This window comes from Ovis aries, chromosome 1, assembly GCF_016772045.2.
Source record: "Ovis aries strain OAR_USU_Benz2616 breed Rambouillet chromosome 1, ARS-UI_Ramb_v3.0, whole genome shotgun sequence".
Classification (NCBI taxonomy): domain Eukaryota; kingdom Metazoa; phylum Chordata; class Mammalia; order Artiodactyla; family Bovidae; genus Ovis; species Ovis aries.
The window spans coordinates 19910879-19938130 of record NC_056054.1 but is presented as its reverse complement, the minus strand read 5'-3'; the positions used below and the strand labels follow the sequence as shown (position 1 = coordinate 19938130).

The window sequence follows — 27252 nt, the reverse complement described above, 5'->3', positions numbered from 1 at the left end:
TTCCTGTGGTCATGTATGGATGTGAGAGTTGGACTGTGAAGAAGGCTGAGCGCCGAAGAATTGATGCTTTTGAACTGTGGTGTTGGAGAAGACTCTGGAGAGTCCCTTGGACTGCAAGGAGATCCAACCAGTCCATTCTGAAGGAGATCAACCCTGGGATTTCTTTGGAAGGAATGATGCTAAAGCTGAAACTCCAGTACTTTGGCCACCTCATGTGAAGAGTTGACTCATTGGAAAAGACTCTGATGCTGGGAGGGATTGGGGGCAGGAGGAGAAGGGGACGACCCAGGATGAGATGGCTGGATGGCATCGTGGACTCGATGGATGTGAGTCTGAGTGAACTCTGGGAGATGGTGATGGACAGGGAGGCCTGGCGTGCTGCAATTTCATGGGGTCACAAAGAGTCGACACAACTGAGCGACTGAACTGAACTGAGTAGAGTAGTAATTCCTGTTTAAGTGCTTGCTATGTTTCAGGCTGTATGGTTGTTGTGTCAACAAGTTGAAAATCATTTAATGCTTTTCAATCCTTAGTTGCAATTCTTAGTTATACATGGCCCTCCATTTTCTAAAGTAGCATTCTGGAGTTCACCAAATTGAAATGATTTGTCCAAAGTCACAGCCAGTACATAGAGGCGTTTACTGATTCCAAAGTGAAAGTGAAAGTTGCTCAGTCTTGTCCAATTCTGTGACCCCATGGACTGTACAGTCCATGGAGTTCTCCAGGCCAGAATACTGGAGTGGGTAGCTTTCCCTTTCTCCATGGGATCTTCCCAATCCAGGGATCAAACCCAGGTCTCCCGTATTGCAGGCAGATTCTTTACCAGCTGAGCCACCAGGGAAGCCCAAGAATACTGGAGTGGGTAGTCTATCCCTTCTCCAGCGGATCTACCCTAGCCAGGAATCAAACCAGGGTCTCCGGCATTGCAGCTGAATTCTTTACCAGCTGAGCTACCAGGGAAGCCATTGATTCCAAAGCCCATGGTAATCACTGCCTTGTATTATTTACCTATTTGCACAATAGTCAAGTTTGACCAAACCTCTTTTATTTATCTAATTTAAAAATGCATATTTATTTGACTGCACTGGATCTTAGTTACAGCACACGAGATCTTTTTATTGTGGCACATGGAGTCTTTAGTTGTGGCCTGTGGGATCTAGCTCCCTGACTAGGGATTGAACCCAGGCCTCCTGCACTGGGAGCACAGAGTGTTAGCTACTGGACCGCCAGGGAAGTCCCCAGAACAAATCCCTTTTAAAGTGAGATTATAACCAGATGATAAAACTTGTGTGGAAAAAAAGGCATGAGTCTCTGTGTCTTGCCTGGATAAAACGTTTTCAGGAACAAGAAATAATAAGCTTCATGATAACACCTCAAAATAATTTTAATAAAAGTGCTAAAAGGGAAATAACAGAACACCCAATGTATTATGAGTTAATGATAGTACATTTTATAGAAGACTAGGGCCAATGACAGAGAATGCAGTGGCAACCCACTCCAGTACTCTTGCCTGGAAAATCCCGTGGATGGAGGAGCCTTGTAGGCTGTAGTCCATGGGGTCGCTAAAAGTCGGACACGACTGAGTGACTTCACTTTCACTTTTCACTTTCATGCATTGGAGAAGGAAATGGCAACCCACTCCAGTGTTCTTACCTGGAGAATCCCAGGGACGGGGGAGCCTGGTGGGCTGCTGTCTATGGGGTCGCACAGAGTCGGACACGACTGAAGCGACTTAGCAGCAGCAGCAGGGCCAATGAAACATCTGCTTTACTAACCTGCAGTGTACATCAGAATGCTATAGGTAAATAGGACCATCAGCACAATAAGTGAATTGTCAAAATATTACTGCCATGTTGCACAGTCATCTGTCTCCACCTGAAGACGGACTCCTGAGTGATGTATGCATTCCTTTTTTAAATTGACCTCTTGGTACTGATGAACCTATTTCAGGGCACGAATAGAGAGGCAGACAAAGAGAATGGACTCTGAACGTGGGGGAAGGGGAGGGTGGGACGAATTGAGAGAGTAGCATTGACCTATATATACTACCATGTGTAAAATTGCTAGCTGGCAGGAAGCTCAGGTGGTGCAGTGGTAAAGAATCCACCTGCCAATGCAGGAGGGCAAGAGATGTGGGTTTGATCCCTGGGTCAGAAAGATCCCCTGGAGAAGGAAATGGCAACCCACTCCAGTGTTCTTGCCTGGAAAATTCCACTAACGGTGGAGCCTGGCAGGCTGTAGTCCATGGGGTCAAAAAGAGTTGGATAGACTGATTGAGTGCGCAGACACACATTGTGGCAAGCTGCTGTATAGTGCAGGAAGCTCAGCTGGGTGCTCTGTGATGAACTAGATGGTAGGGTGGAGGTGGAGTGGGAGGGAGGCTCACGAGGGAGGGTTATATATGTATACATATTAGCTGATTCACTTTGGTGTACAGTGGAAACTAACACAACATTGTAAAGCAACTATACTCCAAATTAAAAAATTTAAAAGACTATCAAAAATAATTAAAGAAGAAATTGACTTCTTAGTTACAATGTGAAAATAGCCCTTTTCCAAACTATCTGGAGAAGAATTTTTAAGAAATGGAACTGTGTTGTTGCCCTTTTCTACTTGCAGAGGCAGAAATGCAAACCCGCAAATGTTGACCAAATGACAGCATACCAGAAAGATCTTGAAAATAGTGTACACTCCACAGAGAGCAGCTGGGTTCCAACAAGCATGTCCATCAGAAATCATTTCCATTCCCTCCTGGAAATGTATCAGTTAAAGGAGTAAAGGAACATGAGGGAAGAAAGAGCAGGATGCTCCCATCTTGGCTAACCTTGAACTTGGAGGAGCCAATGCAAATTCTAAAACTACAGCAGTAGAAACTGATGGTAACAGTAGCTCAGAATATGAGACCCATTAGATTAAAAGTTTGAGTCAGTTTTGCTCTATTTTTCCTGAAGATTTTTTCTAGAAATGAATGCTGTTTGTACTTGAGAGTTGAGAAGACGTAATTAATGTGTTCAATTCTCAAACGTGTACCAGGTGCTGGGGATGGTTATGCTTAAGTGAGCCTTGTGTGGGATGTGTGGGCCATGAGAAGGGTTGAGAGGAGTATGTGGGCTGTTGCAGGCAGAGGGAACAGTATATGCTGAGGCACAGAGGCAGATGTTGATGTTAAAAGAATGATTTTCTCTGTGGAGTGGGAACAAATTGCTCTTCAGGGAAAAAATCATGGCTCAGGAGGAAGATGGCATTCATGACACAGATTGGAAAACGATGTGTGATTCTTAGGAGGGGAATAAGGAATGGGTAGGGGGAGAGGAGGACAGAAGAAATGAGATAAGAGGGCAGAATTGATCTGCCAGGGAAAGTAAGCAGTAAGTGAGGGGAATTTGGAGTTCAGGAGCAGCCTGGGGGAATAGGCCTGGATAACTTGGAGAGAGTGAAACAATGAGAAGAAATGACAAGGTTGGAATACCAGATCCAAAGAAGAACCTTGAGTGAAGTAAGTCATCATGAGCTGGAGAACAGGGCAATCAGTGATAAGGAGAACACGAGTCCTTCCCAAGCAATATACGAAACAGCAGGAGGGCACAGACTTCTGCATTCTGTGGGGCAGTGTCTCGAGCAATCTTTATTTGGATATTAAAGAGTAACCCCGGCAGGTTGGAGGACTCAGGGTGATTACCAAAAGGATATCATCTTCTCTCTTTCTCTCTTTTTGAAAATGTTATTTATTTATTTATTTTTGGCTGTGCTGGATCTATGCTGGATTATTTTCGTTGCTGTCCCTGGGCTTTCTCTAGTTACAGTGAGTGAGGGCTACTCTTCATTGCCGTGCGCTGGTTTCTCACTGCAATAGCTTCTTTTATGTGGAGCAGGGCCTCTAGGCATGCTGGCTTCAGTATTTGCAGCACTCAAGCTCAGTAGTTGCTGCTCCTTGTGCTCAGTAGTTGTGGTGGTGCAGGGGCTCAGTTGCCCCATGGCATGTGGAACCTTCCCGAACCAGGGATCAAACCTGGGTCCCCTGCATTGGCAGATGTACTTCCATCCACTGCACCATTAGGGAAGTCCTCATCTTCTTATATTTGCAGTTTTTGCCTACTTTTTATAGCTGGCAAACAATACTTTGTTCTTAAAGTCCTGTAGTTTGTGGGCTCCATCTTTTTTATATTTAAAAATAATTTAGTGAATTTGTAATTTATGATCTGAATTTGAAATGTTTTAAAACATAACATATAAAATATAACAATCTTGAACACATAAAATTATATACAAGTTTATGTTCTTAATCCAACAAAGAAGAATTTCATATTTAATAGATTTTCCCAAATGTCTGGGAATGTGCAAGTCTAACTTTCAGGCTAAATTAGTTCTCTGATTTAGAGGAAGGGAATTATAGGCAAAGGATGAAGCAAAATACTTGTCACCGTGTCTCTGCTTCATTAGTACCTTAAAAGAGGCTGATCTAGGACTTCCTTTGTGCTCCAGTGGCTAAAACTCCATGCTCCCAATGCAGGGTGCTCAGGTTCAATCCCTGGTCAGAGAACTAGATCCCACATGCTACAACTAAGACCTGGTACAGCCAAATATATATATATATATATATATATATATTTTTTTTTAAAGAGAGAGACTGATGCATCCAGGCTGTGTGCTCCATGGGCTGTAAAACAGTGTGTCCTCCGTGTTCTCTATCCCCTCCACTCCCAGTCCAATCTGTCCTTCCTGTAGTTTTTTTTATATATATTTTTTGATATGGATCATTTTTATTGTCTTCATTGAATTTGTTACAATATTGTTCCTGTTTTGTTTTGGGTTTTTTTTGGCCTAAAGACATATGGGATCTTAGTTCCCCGACTAGGGATCAAACCCATATTCCCTGCATTGGAAGGCAAAGTCTTATCCACTAGACCACTAGGGAAGTCCCCTCTCCTTCTGCTTGATTTGGATATACCAGCACTCACTCTCACTTCTCTGGCTCTGGACTCTTGTTCTATCTTTAATGTCATGAAATGAGTAAGTAGAATACCTCACGTAGATAGAGTATTTAGAGCTCAGAAGGGAAGTCTATGTTGGAAACATAAATTTGAGTTATTTGTATATAGCTAGTTGTTAAAGATATGGGTGTGGATGAAGTTGTGTAGAGAGAGAAAGTTGAATGAGAAAGAGAGTGAAAGAAATATATTGACAGTCCATGTCAGGTAAAATGAGCTGGCAATGGAGAAAGAGGAATAGGTACAGAGGTGAGAGATCAACCAGGAGAGGGTGGTGCCACAGAAAATAAGAGAAAGTGTTTCAAGAGGGAAAGGCTGACCAACTGAATCATATATTCCTGAGAGAGCTAGTAAGATGGACACTGGAAAGTGTCCAAAAGGCTTGCCAATGTGGTGACTGAGGTGAGAGAAATTTTGGTGATGTGGGTAGAAGCTAGGTTGGAGACTATCAGAATGAGTTGGGGGAGAAAACAAAGTGTGAGAACATTCTTCTTCTTTTTTTAAATAGCCTATGAGGGATTTTAAAAATAATTTATTTGTCTATCTTATTTTTGGTTGCGCTGGATCTTCGTTGGTGCACACTGGCTTGCTCTAGATGTGATGGGTGGGGGCTACTCTTTGTTGTGGTGCTTAGGCTTCTCATTGCGGTGGCTTCTCTTGTTGTGGAGCATGGGCTCTGGAGCATGGGCTCAGTAGTTGTGGCACACTCACTTATTTGCCCCTTGACATGTGGAATCTTCCTGGACCAGGAATTGAACCCATGTGCCCCACATTGGCAGGAAGATTCCCATCCACTGGGCCACTAGGAAAGTCTGAGATCATTCTTGACAAAACTTGGCAATTAGGGGAGAAGAGAGGGTAGTAGCCGGAAAGGGTATTGGATCAAGGGAGACATTTCCTCCTGTAACTGGAGGATCCCAGCCTATGTTTGTGTGCTGATGAAAACAGTTCAGTAAATGATGTAGTGATTAAGCTAACATTAGCTGCTATGTGTGTGTGTGTGCTCAGTTGCTTCAGTCATGTCCAACTCTTAGAGACCCTATGGACCGTAGCCCAGCAGGCTACTCTGTCCATGGAATTCTCCAGGCAAGAATGCTGGAGTGGGTTGCCATGTTCTCCTCCAGGGGATCTTCCTGACCCAGGGATTTAACGCCCCTCTTGGTATGTCTCCTGCACAGCAGGCAGAATCTTTACCGCTGAGCCACTGGGGAAGCCCAGTTCCTATATAAACTTACCCAATTATGCATAATGGCTCAAACATGATAGAAGTTTGTGTCTTGATAACTTAAATTCTAAAGCAATCAGGTTTACTCCAGATGGTAATTTAGGACCTTGACTTCCTATACCTTGTGACTCACCCACCTTCAACAGACTCCTGTGATTCTAAGCTTGTCTGCATCAAGGCTTGAAAGAGAAAAGAGCATGAATAATATTCATGGGATGTTTTTAGGGGTCTGGCTTGGAAGCAGCAGTGATCACTTCAGCACACAGAGCCATGCTATCAATACATACCTAACTTCCAGAGAGATTCAGAGATCTTGTCTAGCTGCATGCAGGAAGAGGAAGAAAAGGATTTGGTAGCTAGCAATCTCTGCTATAGGGGAAGAAGTTAAAGACGTAGATGATGAGGTGGGGGTTGGAGAAGGGGCTAGTGGAAACAGTGAGCTTTCTAAGAAACAAGAGGGGTAAAAACCAGGCTTAAGAGCCCATGAGGATAGATTTTTTTCCCCAGCCAGGAGACAGGGGCAGGGAGGTCAAGGATATTTGCAAAAGAATGACCACAAAGACAGACCATGTTTAAGGCATTAAGGAGACAAGGAAGGTAAGTGCTGATGGACAGAATGGAGCAAAACCAGTAAGTTAGAGATCCTGATAAGGCCAAGAGTGACTTCCATGGGGATTCTTAAATAATTAAGCTGGAATGAGAGGGCACTGTGGTGTTTGCCCTTTCAAGAAGAATATGTTTGGACAAGTTATTTAGGATATGATTGGATTCTGATGATGACAAGGTCCATATGTGACCATGGACATAGGGAGGCAGAGATGGAATGAAGAAAATAATCACTGACAGTGAGGAAGTCTAGGAAACCGAGAGCCCAGGTTTAGCTGTGTGGGTACCAATACCACGCAGAAGGATAATAGGAATTGTAAATGAGAGAAAAGTCTTGAATCATATGCCAAAGTCTTCAGAGGATGACAGGTCATGACTAAGAAAATGAAAAATGATAGTTGTGTGGGGAGGAGAAGATGGTGGTAAATCTGGATGAGGTGAGACATTGCAGGCACATAATTTTTCTTTTCTTTTTCTTTTTTTCTGGCTGCGCTAGGTCTTCATTATGTCACATGGGCTCTTCATTGCAGTGTACAGGGTTCTCTGTTTGTGGCACTTGTGCTTAGTTGCCCCGAAGCATGTGGGATCTTAGTTCCCCGACCAGGGATTGAACCTGTGTCCCCTGCATTGGAAGGTGAATTCTTAACCTCTGGATCACCAGGGAAGTTCTCATAAGTTTTCTTTTACAAGGAGAAGTAGTAAAGTTCTAGAAGTTATACATGGTGGTAAGAAGGACACTGATTTCACCTTCCAGTTGGAGAGGGAGCTTTGGCTGGTGAGGGGGTTGTGGTGGGTGGAGGGAGGGTCCTCAAGGGATCACCAGGCTTCAGTTAAGGCAAAAGAAAAGCTTGGGGATGTTGGTATCTAAGGGAGTTTATCAGTTTCAGAATGAGGTTCAAGAGGATACAAAGGAATGACTGGGGTTCAGGGCCAAGAGAGAGTGCTGGATCAGTTGAGGGGATATCGAGAACAGGTAAGGAGAGTCACAAAGGTAAGGTGACCCTTTTGAATGGAATTTGTCCTGAGAATTCCTTGTTGAAAGAGATATACACTGGCCGAGTATAGTTGGGAGCCTTCTTGTGGTGATTTGGCAATAATATGGTCCCTGCAGCTTCACATGGGGGTGCAGCACACAGAGGGGGATTTGATGACTCAGGGCATCTGCCCCCAGGTTCACATGGAACAGCCACTGAGACCTAGAGCCCAACTCATGGTAGGCCTTTCCCACCAGCCTCCTCTCACTTCATTGCACTCTCTGCTCCAGATATCATAGCCACCTTTTAGTTCCTCAATTCTTGCATGTTCTTCTCTGCCACAGGGGCACATACCCTTCTCTCTGCCCTCTCTTATTCATCCTTCAGATCTTGACTAAAACATCCCTCCTTTGGGTACACCCCAGGCTCCCCTGTTATTCTGTCTCATTACATTGTGTTCTCCTTCACAGAGCTTATCATAGTTATAAGTTTGCAGTTATCTGTGTGCTTATTTAATTAAAGCCCCTCTCTTTTGCTTGTCTGTAAATTCCACAAGGGTCATGTCTATTTGATACACATGGTATTCTAATATTTGCACATAATAGGTGTGATGGTTTTAAAATATATCCAAAAATGCTTTGACACTCACCCTTTCAAGGCAGAAAACTAATTTTCCTCCTGTTGATGTGGACCAGACTTAGTGACTTGCTTCTAACAAATAGAAGGTAGTGGAAGTGACAATATATAACTTCTGAGGTTATAGAAAGAATAAAGCTTCCTCCTGGTGCTTTCTTGTTCTTGGATCGCCTGCTCAGGGAAAGCCAGGGCATGCTATGACGTCACTCAAGAAGCACTGTGGTAGGGATTTCCCTGGTGGTCCAGTGGCTAAGACTCCATGCTCCCAATTCTGGGGGCCTGGGTTTGATCTCTGGTCAGGGAACTGTATTCCACATGCTGCAAGTAAAGATATACACAACTAAAACCTAGCACAGCCAAATAAATAAATAAATAAATAAATAAATAAATATATTTTTTAAAGAAGAAACACCATGGTAAGACTCACATGGAGAGGAACTGAGGCCTCCTACCAATAGCCAGCATCAAGTTTTCAGTCATGAGAGGAAGGCACCTTTTTGTCTTTTTTTAATTAAAATATTTTACTTTCTATTGAAGTATAGCCAATTAACTGGGTCAGAAAGATCCCCTGGAGGAGGAAATGGCCACCCACTCCACTATTATTGCCTGGAAAATCCCATGGACAGAGAACCCTGTCTGGCTACAGTCCATGGGGTTACAAAGAGTCAGACACAACTTAGTGACTAAACAGCCACAACTCTTGGCATGCATTGTGCTGGCTCTTGTTAGGGACAGATAAATGTTCCGTATAAGCCACAACTTTTGCATACTAAGGACACTTCTTTTACCTCAGACTTTAGCAAGGAATCATACTTCCATTAAGAAGTGTGACAAAATAAAATTTCAAATTCTTTATGAGCAACTGAGAATTCTCTGAATCCTAATGCAATAATTTCAGTCCATGGGGTCACAAAGAGTTGGACACCACGGAACCATCACACACAGCCAATTAACAATGTTGTGATAGTGTCAGGTGAACAGCCAATGGACTCAGCCATACATATACATGTAAACATTCTTCCCCAAACTCCCCTTCCATTCAGGCTGCCATATAACATTAAGCAGAGTTCCCTGTGCTATACAGTAGGACCTTGTTGGTTATCCATTTTATTCCTTTTAGATATAGCAGAATGTCCATGTTGATCCCAAATTCCCTAACTATCCCTTCCGCCCATTGGAGGAAGGCACTTGAAAGTGGATCCTCCAGCCCTGGTCAAGCCTTCAGATAGCTGCAGCTCTGACTGGCATCTGACTATAAGCTCATGAGAGAATCTAAGCCACTGCAACAAGTTGCTTCTTGTGAGAGGTAATAAATGATTATCATTATTGGTTTAAGCATCCAAGTTCTGAGGTAATTTATAATGTAACAATAGGTAACTAATATAATAGGTTTTTAAACAAATATTTACTGAATGAATGAATCACCAAATTCATGAACACCTTTTTTTTGTTTTTTAAGTGTTTTTCTGCTTTGGTGTCAATCAATAATTAGATCAATAATGATTCTAATAGGTGCCTGAAACTTCCTGTTGCCTCTTCTCTGCATTTCACTTCATATATAGACTTTTTCATCCTTATGAGTGGGAGAAAAATATACAAAGAAATCAGCAAAAATACTTAACCCTTAAAAGATTGCATTTATCTGAGTGATCTCAGTATAAGGAAAGATTAATTATATGTCACTTCCATTACATACTACCAAAGATTAGTTGGCATAAAAGTAAAGCTGACAAGGCAAAATTCGTAAGGATCATCAAATAATGGTGAAATTTTGGCTGAGAGAGGGTTTAAAAAATTTTTTTTAAATAAATCTCTAATGTAGATTTTTTAAACACAATTTTTAAGTCAATAAAGTTAACTTTCATGTCATTGCATGCTTTGATCAAATGTTTGCACCTTTTGGATTTAAAAGGCCATCTACTTAAGGGTCATTGACTGTTGCAACAGCTTTGTCTTTGCCCCTGTCAACAGAACCCCGAGAATCCTTTCAGCCTCATAGAGGATGGAGGGAATTTTCAAAGGGAATCTTGACCTAATAGGATGTAGCATCCGTTGTTCCCTGTTGTAGCTGCAGAACAAAAGCAGTGCCTGGCACACAGCAGGCATTTGAAACATATTTGTTGAATAAATGAATGAATGGATAGATCTCTTTACTCATCATAGTCATTGCGATGTTAAAAGCTGTTCCAGTTGCCTAAGTAGAAATGAATGCGTAACTAACACTATCTGGCAAAAGGAAGGAAAGTCTGAATTAGGTAGCATCAATGTGACAAGTGCAGCGAACTACTGTGTTATTGTCTGTTTGCTTTATTTACATTTTCTTCACAAAAATTCAAATTTTGTTTTACAACTGTGTGGTCGATTAAGGGTGCGGCTAATTCTGTGGACTGGCTCATTCAACATCTGTTCCATTCTCATTACAGTGTGTCTTCCTGGAAAGCAGAGACTGAAAGTTTAAAAGTACATTTTCCAGACTCTTTTCCTGCTAGGGTTCTGAATGAGATGTAGGTTCCTTCATTCAAATGCATCCACCTGTAACCTGAAAATGAACAGTTAAGAGGGAGAGTTTGAGGCATCTATCTTACTCATTCTAATGGGAGGAAAGGAGTTTGATGTGTACCTAAAGCAGAGGTACTGACTCCCTAATTTGGCAGGGTAATTCCTCATGCGGAAGAGGTAACAAGATTCCAGAGCTAGTGCTGGGTCATTACTCCCTGATTCAGCAAGTAGTCTCCTGTTTTTCTAGGGAGCAGCAGCCTTCTTCACAGCCCAGTTCTGCAGAGTGGATTACAGAATTTTTCCTGGGTGATCAAACTGGAGTCTGTTTCCTCAGGGCATCTAACAGCATTGTAAGCCACTTAATACCATGCCCTTGGAGAAGGAAATGGCAACCCACTCCAGTACTCTTGCCTGGAAAATCCCATGGACAGAGGAGCCTGGTAGGCTATAATCCATGAGGTCACAGAGTCGGACATGACTGAGCGACTTAATAATACCTTGCACCAAATCCCTTTCTGCCCAAGTGAGTAGTTTTCTCTGCCACTAAGCCCTAGGGGCTGAGAATTATTATACATCTGACACAATGGTTGATTACTATGTGGCTTATTAGAATATGGATGTACTTTAATATTTATGAAGTATCACATACTCTTTTGATCTGGATTTGATTTCTGGGTTGGGAAGATCCCCTGGAGAAGGAAATGGCAACCCGCTCCAGTATCCTTGCCTGGAAAATTTCATGGACGGAGGAGCCTGGCAGGCTACAGTCCATGGGGTCACAAAGAGTCAGATATGACTGAGCAATTTCACTTTCACAGAATCCTAGTTCCCCAACCAGGGCCTGAACCCAGGCCCATGGCTGTGAAAGCAAGGAGTCCTAACCACTGGACTGAACCACGCACTGGACATACTCTATTGTCAGGAAGATCCAGTTTCAACAAAAATATGTGCTTCTACAACAATCTAGACATTGATTTTTTATTTGTTCATGCATTTATTTATTTAACATATTTTGGGGACTTCCCTGGTGGTCCAGTGGTTAAGAATTCGTGCTTCCAGTGCAGGGTACGTGGGTTCAACTTATGGTCCGAGAAAATGCCACATGCCATGGGGCAACTAACCCTGCATGCCACAATCACTGAAGCCTGTTCGCCCCTAGAGCCCATGCTCTGCAACAAGAGAAGCCACTGCAATGAGAAACCCATGCACTGCAACTGCAGAGTAGCTCCTGCTTGCTGCAACTAGAGAAAGCCCATACACAGCAATGAAGCTAGCACAGCCTAAATAAATAAATAAATAAATTAACATTTATTTATTTGGATGTGGTGAGTCTTCATTGCGGCATGCAAGCTTTTAGTTGCAGCACATGGGATCTAGTTCCCTGACCAGGGATCAACCCAGGCCCCCTGCATTGGTAGTGTGGAGTCTTAGCCACTGGACCACCAGGAAAGTCCCTATCCATTGATTTAAAAAAAAAATCCTATGAAATTTGAATTTCACTGAAGAACTTTTTTGTTGCTTACCAGTGCTATTAGGATTGAAGTTTGCATACATCTGAGTTCTACTGGATTTAAGCAAAAGAAAAATACATTTATAGAAGGTCTTCTCACAGAAGGCAAGGGCAAGGATGCAGCTGGACCTCAGGGTGACCTGGAGTCAGTGACTGCAGAGCTGCTGAAAACCCAGGAAGCCCCTCTCAGCTCTCACCATTGTCTCTCTCTGAATATATGCTTCCTTCTTTCTCTCTACTAACTTTATCTCCATCCCAGTAAACAGAGTTGTTTTTTTTTTTAAAGGGTCTATCTCTGCTTATGTATTGTCCATTTAAGAGAACAGATAGGCAGACAAAAACAGGAATCCCCTACACTCAATTCCAGAATCTTAAGGAAAGACTATGAGTAACGTGCTTTAGTCAGGTGCGTGGTTCTCTCTGTAGAGGGTACTCCTGGAGTGCAGCACTCTGTGCAAGAGAGTATGGATGATGTGAATGTGAATGATGCCCCTTGGACTTGTGCCACCATTCTGAACCAGTCTGCTAGGGTCTGGAAGCAGAGGCCCGTTGTGAGAGCCTGGCAGTGGGTACTCCTCTCCTGGCATCATAGTGAGGAGAGGGAAGCGGATCTTCAGGAAAGAGAAGTTATCATATGAGAGGGAATTATCAGGTACTCAGGTGACAAGCTCACTGATGTTCATTACAAGAGTGGTATGCTGATTTACCTATATTAGATAAAGGGTAGGCAAACTACATACAGCCCATAGGCCAAATTCGGTCTGCTGGGTTTTGGAAATACAGGTTTATTTGAACACAATCATACTTATTTCTTTGAGTGTTTTTTATGGCTGCCTTTTTTCACTACTGGCAGAGTTAAGCAGTTGCAGCAGGAATCTCATGGTTCACAAAGCTACAATATTTACTGTCGGGCCCATTACAGAGGAAATTTGTTCACCCCTGTATTAGACCCCCGCTACTCAAAATGAGGTCCATAAGCCAGCAGTCTCGGCATCACCTGGCAGCTTGTCAAATCTCCACTTGTAACGGATGAGTCAGAACTTGTTCTTTTTTCCCCCGGTGAGGCATTTTCTTTGTGTGTATGTATTACTTCCCAAGTGGTGCAGTGGTAAAGAATCTGCCTGCCAACGCAGGAGACTCAGGAGATGTGGGTTCAATCCCTGTGGGAAGATCCCCTGGAGGAGGAGATGGCAACCCACTCCAGTATTTTTACCTGGAGAATCCCATGGACAGAGGAGCCTGGTGGGCTACAGTCCATGGGGTCACAAAGAGTTGGACACAACTGAGCGATTGAGCATACACATATTATATCCCTAGAAAAAGAAGCCCAAGATCTTCCCACCTGTGTGTTTTCATCTTGCTTCTTTGTGGTCCTTGATGCCAGCTAAGGTTATCGGTATAATGAAACCAAAGTGACTGGATGGTGGCAGGTTATTGTGTCATTTTTCTAGATCTTTGAGTTGTACATCAAATCTGGGTCTGATCTCCACACTTGTGTAACTTGCCTGTGAGGTTCACAATTTTCCCAGCTCTGTGATCATCAGTGACTTTCCGATTGGCCAATTTAATCATGCTCCATCATCACAGTTAGACACTGGATGTTGGCTTTGGAGTACAGGCTAATAAGAACCTCTCTTTTTGGCATTGTTGATGCTCTTGAGAATATCAGTCAGGACATTTGTGCACACCATTATGACAGCACAGAAAGATGGCAGACAGAACCTGCTTTTTAACAAGATCCCCAGGTGATTCAGAGGCACACTAAGATTTGAGAAGCACTATATTAAACTCCTCAATGGGCACAATCAATATTATTGAAACTTTTGTTTCACACCAGCCCCTTTGAACCTGCTTGGACATGATGCAATCTCCCACGCACATTAGACTAGTGTGCTACTATCTCTGGATTCGATGCAGTGAGTTTTTTTGGGAATATGTCAGGGAAGAGTGTCATTGCAGCCAGCCAGAATCAGCCCAGACAAAGGGATACCTGGCTACAGTTTGTTAGGTACCTACTCATTCGTTCAGTTATAACAAATATTTATTGAGAGCATGCTTTGTGCTGAACATTGAACTACAAATAGTGAACAAATTGGCCCAGCCTCAGTCCTCCCAGCTGTGAGTCTTTCATACATCATCTCATTTAACTCTTCCTATAACCGGGATGTCCCTGGTGATCTGGTGTCTAAAACTCCGCACTCCCAATGCAGGGGGCCCGAGTTTGGTCCCTGATCAGGGAACTAGATCCCACATGCTGCAACTAAGATCTGGTGCTGCCAAATAAAAAATAAACAAATAAAATTATTTCTGTGATCTATGAGGTGGGGACTTCAGTCCCCATGAGGACATTGAGGCTCAGAGAGGTTAATGACTTCTTCAAAGTCATGTGACTGGTGAGTGGCAGAGCTGAAATAGAATCTATGTCTACCTGACACCATGGTTTATGCTTTTTCCTATGCAGCACTGCTAGACATGGTTCTAGGAGATTATAATCTAAATTAGGTCTACAGCCAGAGAGCCAGTGTTTTATAGATAAGAAGCAGAATATTCTTATCTCCTACTTCCCAGATACAGTCAAGATGATGCTGTAAGATTGGGGAAGGCTGGAAACTAGAGGACCCTCTCTTCAAAGTGACAGACCTGGCACCTTTATCAGTGAGAAAGACAGATAATTCTGGTTCAATTACTTCTTCCAGACACTTGGAATGAGGGATTCACCTAAGGTCCTAGGATAGGACAAGAACAGACTGCTCTGGGGAGAAAAGAGTCAGGGTTAATGCTTCCTCCTCCAAGAGACTCTCAGGATGAACCCCATTCACTGGGGTCACCTTTCCTTTCTGACTCTTTCTGACTCTGTTCTATACAGGTCCTTCCCTGGGTCCCCTCCACTGACTCAGCCCTTCCTTCTTGCATTCTCCTCAGTCATTCCATTGTATTCTCTGGAACTTCCTTTCTGAGTCCTATAGATATGCCTCTTCTAAATACCTATATCCTCAATTGGAGAAGAGAGATGAAGTAGGAAAAAGGAGGTGTGAGAAACGGGAAGGACCACAATGGAGAGAGCTCTTGGGCTAGGCCCAGGTAGTGAGAGAAAGGAGGTAGATCAAGAGTGAAGAAGTGGCTGGTTATGAGAAGGTGAGGGGAGGTGCAGGAATGAGAAACATGGAGTAAGGTGCACTCTGATGGAGCAGGAGGAAGATGCAGGGATGAGCCAAAACAGCAGCAAGATTATCAGCCCCACCCCCATCTCAATGACAGCAACTTTGTGAGATAATAGGCACTATTATTATCTCTAATTTATAATTAAGGCAACTAAGAAATAGAGGGATTGGGTAAATGGTTCCAAATCACATGGCTGTAAGTGGTAGAAACAGAAACAGAGGTAAGCTGGCTTTAAAATCCATGCTCTTATCTACCACTTTATATTGTTTCATAAGGGTGCCTCACTGAAAACAAACAAAAAAATGTATTTCTCTTCCGATATCTCTGGTCCTGGACTAACCTGCTTGCCTTCATTTCAAGCAACACATTTGCATTTTATTAATAAACAAATTTAAAAACAATTACTTCAATTCATCTTCATAGTCTGAATCAAAGCACCCAACGTAAGTACGGCTCTTTTTTTTCAAAAGGAAAACTGTCAGAATTAATATCTTAAGTGCAATCAATGATTGGATTTGTTTTTTTTTTTTTTAATGTGGACCATTTTTAAAGTCTTTTATTGAATTTGTTACAATATTGTTTCAGTTTTATGTTTTAGTTTTTTGCCCGAGGCATCTGGGATCTTAGCTCTCCAACCAGGGATCACCTGCACCCCCTGCATTAGAAGATGTAGTCCCTGGATTTGTTTTTCTAGTTTATTTCTGGTTCAAACTGAAGAAGAATTTATTCTGACACTGTTACAACTTGTATGTATTTTGACTTTAGCTGTTTATAGTTCTAGGCTTAAGGGTAATACAAGGTTTCCTGAAAAGGGGTGAGGATTAATTAGATCAAATGTAAGAAGGACTTTCAACAGTTCAGCCCACTCAGCAGGCATTCTGTGGGCAGTTCTGGTGTGCTGGGGTCAAGGAAGACAAAGAAGAACAGGGCATCAGCTCTGAGGGATTCAAAGTGAGCTAGGCAGACCCACATTTAGAAAGGCTTTGGGATAGCATGACAGAGCCTCAGAGAGCTAGAGCAAAGCAAGCGGAAGGAGGGAACACAAACCATGCCTGGGCTCGAGGGAAGGCTTTGCTGACTGCATAAGGAAGACCCTCTGTCTTAGTCTCAGTTCCCCTAAGTACCCTCTGAGAAAGCACATGGAGCTTATTTGAGTGTGATTCCAAGAAGTATGGTGAGAGAGTAGGAAAGTGAGACACAAAAGGTAAGAAAGCCAATAAAAGGCTCATTAATCAGAGGGCTACAGCGATGGACAACTAGGGCTCCATCCTGCTGGGTGCCCTTTCAGGAAGTGTGTAGAATGTACTTCCGAGTTGTCCCATGAAAGAGAGCAAGTGGGGGTATTTTCTACCAAGCACCACCCTGCATTGGTTGAAGCTAGCACCCTCAAGTGCTAATTCTCTATTACCTTAGCCTGCTTGCCACATGGGCCAAGTCCTCCTGCAGCCAGATAAAGCCTTCAAGCTGAAAGATGCCAGTGTTTGAAGCATAAGCCATTCAGTTTTCAGAAGCTGCAAGTGTCTCTGGGCTGGGCCAAGGGCATATGGATGGAGTACCAGCACCTGGGAAACACTCAATACATGTTTGAATGGCTGAATCAGAAAAGGAAGCATTGGATATTTGAACTGAGTCAAGGAATGGAAACAGTATAGTGGGGCCAGGGTTAGGAAGGTAAGACAGACTGTTATAATGGAAAAACATGTTTTAGGTTCAGATGAACATAGATATAAATCTCACTTTACCATTTCCTGAGTGACCTGGAATATGACATTTAAGCTCAGTTTTCTCATTTGTAAAATGAGAATGACATCTACTTCTGTCTGCTGTCAGGGATAAATAGAAGAGTATCTGTAAAGTTCCCGGCACATAGTAGGTATTCAATACATAGTGGCCAGAACTGCAGCAGGTTGTCAGAAAGTCACAGCTACAACTGTTAATCCCTGGGAACAGAATTGATGTAAATAAATGTGGGAATCAAGTGTGAGGATTAGGGTGGGGATCAAGTGGGCTATATCTAAGGCATATTGACCTGGTTAGCTTGACTGGAGGCTGGAAATACAGTTTGAGGTCTTGCAAGTCTTTAACATGCAGCTCAAATGGTACCTCCTGTTATCTTCTCACCACTGCATTCAGCCTTTGCTCCCACCACCTACTGACACTGCTCTAGGGTCACTACCACAATTTAACAGACAGTCTATTCCAAAAGGCCCTTTCTCCCCAACTTTAACAAATTTAAAATATTGTTGCATGTGAAAGAGAAGAGAAAATTAAATATTGAACCCGACCTAATTCACCACCCAGATAAAGAAGTGAATGATTACAATATAATTATTACAATACCCTCTTATAGCCCTTTCTTCCCCCGAGGCTTCCTGCTCTTTTTCCAGTAACCAAAATGAATTTAGTATTTAATGTTCACATGTATGTCTTTATAATCTTACTATTCAATGCATAAGTATTCCAAAATAATGTATCATTTTCCATATATTGAAACTTTAGGTAAGTGGTATCATACTATATTTATCTGTCTCAATTCAGTTCAGTTGCTCAATCATGTCCAACTCTGTGAGACCCCATGGACTGCAGCATGCCAGGCCTCCCTGTCCATCACCAACTCCTGGAGTTTACTCAAAGTCATGTCCATTGAGTTGGTGATGCCATCCAACCATCTCATCCTCTGTCGTCCCCTTCTCCTCCTGCCTTCAATCTTTCCTAGCATCAGGGTCTTCTCCAATGAGTCAGTTCTTTGCCTCAGGTGGCTAAAGTATTGGAGTTTCAGCATTAGCATCAGTCCCTCGAATGAATAGTCAGGACTGATTTCCTTCAGGATGGACTGGTTGCATCTCCTTGCAATCCAAGGGACTCTCAAGAGTCTTCTCTAACACCACGGTTCAAAAGCATCAATTCTTTGGCACTCAGCTTTCTTTATAGTCCAATTCTCACATCCATGCATGACTACTGGAAAAACCATGGCTTTGACTAGATGGACCTTTGTTGGCAAAGTAATGTCTCTGCTTTTTAATATGCTGTCTAGGTTGGTCATAACTTTTCTTCCAAGGACCAAGCATCTTTTAATTTCATGGCTGTAGTTATCATATGCAGTGATTTTGGAGCCCCCCAAAATAAAGTCTCTCACTCTTTCCACAGTCTCCCCATCTATTTGCCACGAAGTGATGGGACTGGATGCCATGATCTTCATTTTCTGAATGTTGAGTTTTAAGCCAGCTTTTTCACTCTCCTCTTCATCAAGAGCCTCTTTAGTTCCTCTTCACTTTCTGCCATAAGGGTGGTATCATCTGCATATCTGAGGTTATTGATACTTCTCCAGGCAATCTTGATTTCAGCTTGTGCTTCATCCAGCCCAGCGTTTCTCATGATATACTCTGCATGTAAGTTAAATAAGCAGGTTGACAATATACAGGCTTGACGTACTCCTTTCCCTATTTGGAACCAGTCCATGTCCAGTTCTAACTGTTGCTTCCTGACCTGCATACAGATTTCTCAGGAGTCAGGTAAGGTGGTCTGGTGTTCCCATCTCTTTAAGAATTTTCCACAGTTTATTGTGATCCACACAGTCAAAGGCTTTGTCAATAAAGCAGAAGTAGGTGTTTTTCTGGAACTCTCTTGCTTTTTCCATGATCCAGCGGATGTTGGCCATTTGATCTCTGGTTCCTCTGCCTTTTCTAAGTCCAGCTTGAACATCTGGAAGTTCATCGTCATGTACTATTGAAGCCTGGCTTGGAGAATTTTGAGCATCACTTTGCTAGCCTGTGAGGTGAGTGTAATTGTGCAGTAGTTTGAGCATTCTTTGGCATTGCCTTTCTTTGGGATTGGAATGAAAACTGACCTTTTCCAGTCCTGTGGCCACCACTGAGTTTTTCAAATCTACTGGCATATTGAGTGCAGCATTTACACAGCATCATCTTTTAGGATTTGAAATAGCTCAACTGGAATTCCATCACCTCCACTAGCTTTGTTCACAGTGATGCTTCCTAAGGCCCGCTTGACTTCACATTCCAGGATGTCTGGCTCTAGGTGAGTGATCATGCCATCATGATTACCTGGGTCATGAAGATCTTTCTTATACAGTTCTTCTGCTTATTCTTGCCACCTCTTCTTAATATCTTCAGCTTCTGTTAGGTCCATACAATTTCTGTCCTTTATTGTGCCCAACTTTGCATGAAATGTTCCCTTGGTATCTCTAATTTTCTTGAAGAGATTTTTAGTCTTTCCTATTTACCTGTCTGCAACTTGCTTTTAAAAAAAATATGTATGTATATATTTACTTGGCTGCTCCAGGTCTTTTTTTTTTTTTCCTCTTTTATTTCTTGTTACGACCCCAGGATCTTCTGTTGCAGTGTGTGGGCTCAGTAGTTGTGGCAGCACATGGAGCTTAGTTGCTCCGAGGCATGTGGAATCATAGTCCCCTGACCAGGGATCAAAACCACGTCCCCTACATTGCAAGGCAAACTCTTAACCACTGGACCACCAAGGAAGTCCCAGCCTTGTGGTTTTATGCCTCTGTGTGTTTTTGTATAGGCTGTTACCCTGCCAGGATGAATTCCCTCCTCTACCTCTGCCTGCTATCTTCTTCTTCAAGACTCAGCCTAGATATTTCCTCTTTGTAAGCCTCAAGACATCTTACCCCATTGAGTCTCTCCCTCTAGATTTTGACTCCTGAGGGTAGGGACCTTATATGATTCACCTTCCCTCTCTGCTCAGCAGTCAGACTGAAGTCACTCAGAAAATGTTTGTGACTGAGCTGTACATCCATTGTGCTCTGAAGACACTCAGAAGAGTCTACCTCTTACCATAATTATTAGTCAAAATGCCTGGCGTGCCACTGGATGGGAGCTGCAGGAAGATAGTCTGAGTCTGATTCATCCTAAAGGCCCAGTGCTTGGAATACAATAGATCCTTAATAAATAGCTGGTGGATGAATGCTTGAAGTAGGAACATTAAAATTTTAATTGCTATGATTCTTCAACAAAACTTTGGCCAAACCGTATTAAGGGAAGTCTTTGTCAGGAAAGCATTGCCCAATCTACTTAAGTACATAAGAAATACTTAACTAAAAAGTGTGAAAATGGCTAAATAGATACTGGGTGAAAACATTTAAGGCTAGATTTTAATTTTTTTGGTTTTCCTGAGTCTTTGCTGCTGCACATAGGCTTTCTCTAGTTGTGGGGAGTGGGGGCTGCTCTCTAACTGCAGTGCATAGGCTTCTCGCTGTGGCTTCTCTTGTTGCAGGGCACAGGCTCTAGGTGCTCAGGTTTCAGTAGCTGCAACATGCAGGCTCAGGAGTTGTGGTTCATGGGCTCCAGGTATGGAGGGCTTCAGTAGTTGTGGTGCAGCGGCTTAGTTGCCCCGTGGCATGTGGGATCCTCCTGGACCAGGGATCAAACCTATGTCCCCTGCATTGGGAGGCAGATTCTTATCCACTGTATCACCAGGGAAGTCCTAAAGCGAGGTTATTTCTCATAAAAGCAACATTACAAAATAGGCATCAGTTTCCCTTAGCTAGCTACAGTAATAGTAAAATAGAATTAATCCTGTAAGCATTACTGTTCAGAAAAAGTAAAAAGATAACTGGAAAGTTGCAAAATTTAGCAACTGGAATCAGGAGTGCTCCCAGAATTAGATCCAAAGGAGACTGAGAAGCCTGCACTCAGAAAAGGAGAGGCTGGGCAGGAATGGGAGGAGATGAGGGCAGGAGTGATGTAAGACTAAGAAGAAAGTTTGGCAGTTGAGACAGGAAGGAAATAGTTTGACAGTGGAAAGTGCCTGGCAAGTAAAGTCAGAACCTAACAAGGGAAGAACAGGTGACGAATCAATTACAAGAGATTTTGCCTGCTGTTGTCTGGACTTCAGAAATAAGTTGATGAGGTTTAGATTTAATAAATATTAAAATTCTAAGAACACTTAAGAACTGCCAAGGGAGGCTGTGGAACAATCATCATAGGAGTAGATTTTGAAGGCTAGACTAGAACCCATCTATTATGGATGGTTTGAGACCAACACATCCATCCTGCTACCACAGAGAGAAACTAATGACCCTGCAGGCCTTCTTTTCAAACTTCTGAAAGGCTGGGGTGGGCAGAGACGGAGGTTAAATGGTTTTAACTTTGATTCTACAGTTTTACCGCAGATTCCCTGCCATGATTATTGTATTAATCCAGAACAAATGACAAGCATTTTCTCTCCAAACAAAAGAAGAGAATTTTTTGACAAATTCTTTCCAATTTTATTTTTAGTATTTATTTAATATCGAAGTATAAGCTGATTTACAATGTTGTGTTAGTTTCAGATGTACAGCAAAGTTATTCAGTTATACATATATCCATTCTTTTTCAGATTCTTTTCCATACAGGTTATTCAAAGAATACAGGTAGAGTTCCTTTTGCTACACAGTAGATCTTTATGATTGTCTATTTTATATATATGTGTGTGTATATGTTAGTGCCAGACTCCTAATTTATCCATCCACAAGACCTTTCCCCTTTGGCAGCCATGAGTTTATTTTCAAAGTTTGTGAGTCTGTTTCTGTTTCATAAATAAGTTCATTTGTATAATTTTTTGACTCTACATATAAGTGATATCATGATATCTGTCTTTGTCTGATTTCACTTAGTAAGTAAGTTCCATCTATCTTGCTGCAAATGGCATTATTCCATTACTTTTTATGGTTGAGTAGTATTTAATTGTATATATGTACTACATCTTTATCCATTAATCTGTTGATGGGCATTTATGTTGTTTCCTGTGTCTTGGCTATTGTAATTAGTGCTGCAGTGAACACTGAGATGCATGTATCCTTTTTTTTTCTTTTTGCATGTATCTTTTTGAATTAGAGTTTTCTCTGGTTATATGCCTAGGAGTGGGATTGCTGGATCACTTGGTAGCTCTGCTTTTAGTTTTTTAAGGTATCTCTGTACTGTTCTTCATAGTGACTGTCCTGATTTATAGTCCCACCAAAATAAGAGATTTAATGATTTGTCTTTATATGAAGATTGCTATCCAATATTTTTTAAAAGTTAATTAATCAATTACGCTCTGCCAGGTCTTAGTTGAGCACACAGAACCTTCAATCTTCGTTGTGGTTTACTGGATCTAGTTTTCTGACTAGGGATCAAACTCAGGCCCCCTGCATTGAAAGCACCAAGTATTAGCCACTGGAACACAAGGGAAGCTCCCAATCTTCATATACAGTCTTTGCCCTACATTTATATACCCATAACAGTACAATTCCACTTGCTAAGTTTATTTGTAATTTGCAATAATTTGAACAGGGTTTGGGGTGAAGTTGAATTTTGCTTGGCAAACCCTTTCTGTCATGGATTAAAATTAAGATTTTTAAACAAAACTTGGGAGTACATAGGATGACACATGTCCCTGAACACTTAAAGCACTATTTTATGATAGATAACTGAAGTGATGGTTACCCTCTGCCACAGCATTTTAGGAGAGACTGTCTGTTCCCATTTTTATCTCCCTGTTAGACTATGAACTCCACAAGGCCAAGGGGCTCTGGTTTGTTTGCTGGGGATTCCCACCATTCAACTCAGTCTGGCATCTAAAGGGTGTATAGTGAGTTTTCTGATAAGATCAGTTAATCAATGGAAAACACTAGAGATTTGGAAGCCCCATCTTAGGGCATGATGAGAACTGTCTTATTTTAGGGAGTTTTTGTTAGGTTTATATCCAGATTCTACCAATTATTGACAAATGTTTGATGTAGGACCTTCATTCAACTCAGAGCTCCTGCTTTCTCATCTGTAAAGTAAGGATAGTGATAGTACCTATCACATGGAGTTATTGTGAGGTTTCAGTGAGATAATGCACTTCCTATCAGATACAAGCCTTCTATAAAACAAGATCCTTCAACCTCAGTGCCTCTGACATGTGAGGCAGGATAATTCCTTGTGTGGGACTGGTCTGTGCATTTTAAGATGTTTACCAGCATTTCCATTTTCTACTCTTAGATGCCAGTACCACTCCCAACCTCCATTACGACAGCCAGAAGTGTCTCCTGATTTGCCAAATGTCCCCTGGAAGGTAAAATCACCCCAGTTGAAGACCACTGCTACAAAGTTTCAGTATTTGATGTGTTACTGGTACAAGGGTAGACAAATAGATCCATGGAACAGAAGAGAGAGATAAAAAATGGACCCCTGCATATATGGAAAGTGATATATGACAGGAATAGAATTATATATCAGTGGAGAAGAGACAGGCTGTTTACTAAGTGGTGCTGGAGCAATTGATTGAAAAAAAAATACAATTCTATCTCATTCCATTCACAAACACTTATAGAAGGAAATATGGGAGAAAATCTTCATTGTTTCAGGGTAAAAAGGATTTCTTCAACAGGAAAATGAAAACCACCAAAAAACATAAAGGAAAAGGTTTATACCTTTTATGTTAAAAATCATGTATGTCAGTGGCATCATAGTGAAAATCTAAGGGGCAAATTGAAAGAAATTATAACCACTAGACCATTCAGGTATGACCTAAATCAAATCCCTTATGATTATACAGTGGAAGTGAGAAATAGATTTAAGGGACTAGATCTTATAGACAGGGTGCCTGATAAACTATGGACTGAGGTTCATGACATTGTACAGGAGACAGGGATCAAGACCACCTCCATGGAAAAGAAATGCAAAGAAGCAAAATGGCTGTCTGGGGAGGCCTTACAAATAGCTGTGAAAAGGAGAGAAGTGAAAAGCAAAGGAGAAAAGGAAAGATATAAGCATCTGAATGCAGAGTTCAAAAGAATAGCAAGAAGAGATAAGAAAGCCTTCCTCAGCAATCAATGCAAAGAATTAGAGGAAAAAAACAGAATGGGAAAGACTAGAGATCTCTTCAAGAAACTTAGAGATACCAAGGGAACATGTCATGCAAAGATGGGCTCGATAAAGGACAGAAATGGTCTGGACCTAACAGAAGCAGAAGATATTAAGAAGAGATGGCAAGAATATACAGAAGAACTGTACAAAAAAGATCTTCATGACCAAGATAATCATGATGGTGTGATCACTCACCTGGAATGTGAAGTCAAGTGGGCCTTAGAAAGCATCACTATGAACAAAGCTAGTGGAGGTGATGGAATTCCAGTTGAGCTATTTCAAATCCTGAAAGATGATGCTGTGAAAGTGCTGCACTCAATATGCCAGCAAATTTGGAAAACTCAGCAGTGGCCACAGGACTGGAAAAGGTCAGTGTTCATTCCAATCCCAAAGAAAGGCAATGCCAAAGAATGCTCAAACTACCGCACAATTGCACTCATCTCACACGCTAGTAAAATAACGCTCAAAATTCTCCAAGCCAGGCTTTAGCAATACGTGAACTGTGAACTTCCAGATGTTCAAGCTGATCTTATACAAGCCAGAGGAACCAGAGATCAAATTGCCAACATCTGCTGGATCATGGAAAAAGCAAGAGAGTTCCAGAAAAATATCTATTTCTGCTTTATTGACTATGCCAAAGCCTTTGACTGTGTGGATCACAATAAACTGTGGAAAATTCTGAAAGAGATGGGAATACCAGAGCACCTGACCTGCCTCTTGAGAAACCTATATGCAGGTCAGAAAGCAACAGTTAGAACTGGACATGGAACAACAGACTGCTTGCAAATAGGAAAAGGAGTACGTCAAGGCTGTCACCCTGCTTATTGTCACCCTGCTTATTTAACTTCTATGCAGAATACATCATGAGAAACACTGAGCTGGAAGAAGCACAAGCTGGAATCAAGATTGCCAGAAAAAATATCAATAATCTCAGATATGCAGATGACACCACCCTTATGGCAGAAAGTGAAGAACTCAAAAGCCTCTTGATGAAAGTGAAAGTGGAGAGTGAAAAAGTTGGCTTAAAGCTCAACATTCAGAAAACGAAGATCATGACATCTGGTCCCATCACTTCATGGGAAGTAGATGGGGAAACAGGGGACACAGTGTCAGACTTTATTTTTTTGGGCTCCCAAATCACTGCAGATGGTGATTGCAGCAGCCATGAAATTAAAAGACGCTTACTCCTTGGAAGAAAAGTTATGACCAACCTAGATAGCATATTAAAAAACAGAGACATTACTTTGCCAACAAAGGTCTGTCTAGTCAAGGCTATGGTTTTTCCAGTGGTCATGTGTGAATGTGAGAGTTGGACTGTGAAGAAAGGTGAGTGCTGAAGAACTGATGCTTTTGAAGTGTGGTGTTGGAGAAGACTCTTGAGAGTCCCTTGGACTGCAAGGAGATCCAACCAGTCCATTCTGAAGGAGATCAACCCTGGGATTTCTTTGGAAGGAATGATGCTAAAGCTGAAACTCCAGTACTTTGGCCACCTCATGCAAAGAGCTGACTCATTGGAAAAGACTCTGATGCTGGGAGGGATTGGGGGCAGGAGGAGAAGGGGACGACAGTGGATGAGATGGCTGGATGGCATCACTGACTTAATGGATGTGAGTCTGAGTGAACTCCGGGAGTTGGTGATGGACAGGGAGGCCTGGCATGCTGCAATTCATGGGGTTGCAAAGAGTCGGACACAACTGAGTGACTGAACTGAACTGAATGTCCAATAAAAGATATGTATTTAGAATATAATGATAGAATGCCAGTCAACACCTAAATGCTGACTGTATTAGCTTCCTAGGCACACTATAACAAATTACCACAAACTAAGTGGCTAAAGTTGAAACTCCAGTACTTTGTCCACCTCATGCAAAGAGTTGACTCATTGGAAAAGACTATGATGCTGGGAGGGATTGGGGGCAGGAGAAGAAGGGGATGACCGAGGATAAGATGGTTGGATGGCATCACTGACTCGATGGACGTGAGTCTGAGTGAACTCCGGGAGTTGGTGATGGACAGGGAGGCCTGGTGTACTGTGATTCATGGGGTCGCAAAGAGTTGGACACAACTGAGCGACTGAACTGAACTGAACTGAACTGAAGTGGCTTAAAACAACAGAAATATACTGTCACAGTTCTGGATGCTAGAAGTCCAAAATCAAGGTGACAGCAGCTCTGTTTCCTTCTGGCAGTTCTAAGGAAGAATTGCTCCATGCCTCTCTCCTAGTGGGGTTGTCAGCAATCCTTGGCATTTCCTGGCTTCTAGCTGCATCACTCCAATCTCTGCCTTTGTCTTCTTCACATGTTCTTCTTCCCTGTGTCTTAACATGGGCTTCTTAGGACACTAACTGTTATATTTAGGGACCACCTTGATCTAATATGGCTTCATCTAATTTTGATTACATCAGCAAAAACCCAATCTCCAAATAAGGTCACATTCTGAGGTTCTGGTGGACTTGATTTTTTGAAGGATACTATTCAACCCAATACAGTCTGCTCTTTGAACCCGTGCTTTCACATTCATGCTGTGTGCAAAATACCTTTATTACATCCAAACATCTCCAAAGGTCTTAAATTTTTCCAGCATCAACTCCAAGTCCCAAATCTCATCTAAATATCAATTTAGAAAGTCCCAAACCTCATAATCTAAATTTTGTAAATCAAGTGTGGGTGAAACTCTGAAAATGCTCCACCATGGGACAAAATTTCTCTCTATCTGTGAACCTGTGAAGCTAGAAAACAAGTTGCCTGGTTGCAGAATACAAAGGTGACAGTCAAAAAATGGGCAGAAGATCTAAATAGACATT

At 42.1% G+C, this 27252-nt stretch overlaps 1 long non-coding RNA gene and 1 pseudogene across 2 annotated transcripts in view; one reads left to right on the top strand and one right to left on the bottom strand.

Annotated features, from left to right (window-relative positions):
- LOC105608026 (uncharacterized) overlaps window positions 1-27252 on the top strand; it is a 71253-nt gene that overhangs the window by 24531 nt on the left and 19470 nt on the right. The window lies entirely within an intron of this gene.
- LOC121819141 (small ribosomal subunit protein uS8-like) lies at window positions 13752-14129 on the bottom strand (annotated as a pseudogene).